Here is a 1,151-nt window from a genome sequence, read left to right on the forward strand (position 1 = left end):
TTAGTTTCTTCTAAAACGCCTTTTCCATTAGATTTAGTCATTCAAATGAAATTCAGACAGGAAAAACAAATGGGATATAAAGTAATATTGATCGGATTATAACATGTATTTAGACAGGCAATCCACTATGTAGGTCAAATACAATATGTGCATACACACAGGTGTGTGTGTGTGCATACATATATATGTATATAGAGAGAGATATTAGACATATGTATATGTATGTATATATAATGTATGTATGTATGTATGTATGTATGTATGTATGTATGTATGGGGAAAGGGGATGTCTTAGACAGATGTTCAAAAAAAGATAATGATCTGAGTTCAGAATTGCACAGGAAGATGATACTGGGTTTCCCAACCTTTGGGAAATTCTTCACTGCTTTCAATGATTCTAACCTGCTTCCTCAACAACTCTGTGAGGTAATCTGAATAGGTATTGTTGTCCCCATTTCATAGATTAAAAAAAAATAAGCTTAGGCTTAATGAAGTTAAGTGACTTATCTAAGGTTACTTATCAAGTGAGTGGCAATCCCCTCGTCTTTTACTTTGCTGTATTTAGGGTTTCCCACAGTTTGAGTAGATTCTTTTTCGCTCCCTTTAGGACCATAAAGCAATGCTCTCTTGCAATTGGTATGAGGGTGGAGAGAAGTATTTGTCTACTAAATCTATCTCCTAATGATATATTCCTGATTGGGGTATCCATAGGAACCCTCCTTAACATTCTCTCTTACAGGAGGGACATGCCAGCAAGAATTTTGCATCTATGGCACCTGAACCTGAAAGTAACCTCTACACAGGTTACTGTGCTTCACCAAATACTCTCTTCTCAATTTCTAGCAAGCTGGTCTCCATTTTCACCACTTTACTGAAACTGATCTGTCTCTCTGGAGTCATCAATAAACTCTTAATTATGAGATATAGGTCTTTTCTCCTCATTAACAGCAACATTTAATGCTGTTAACCACAAGGTCCTTGTTAAATCTTCTTTAAGCTACTACCCCAGCTAATTATCTACCTCCTTCCAAGACTGTTATTCTTCTATCTCTTTCAAAGGTTTCCCTCCTCAAAAAAATTACATGTATAGATAGATAGATAGATAGATAGATAGATAGATAGATAGATAGATAGATAGATAGATAGATAGA

This window comes from Vombatus ursinus, unplaced genomic scaffold (genome assembly GCF_900497805.2).
Source record: "Vombatus ursinus unplaced genomic scaffold, bare-nosed wombat genome assembly UNPS02015255.1, whole genome shotgun sequence".
Taxonomy (NCBI): Eukaryota; Metazoa; Chordata; class Mammalia; order Diprotodontia; family Vombatidae; genus Vombatus; species Vombatus ursinus.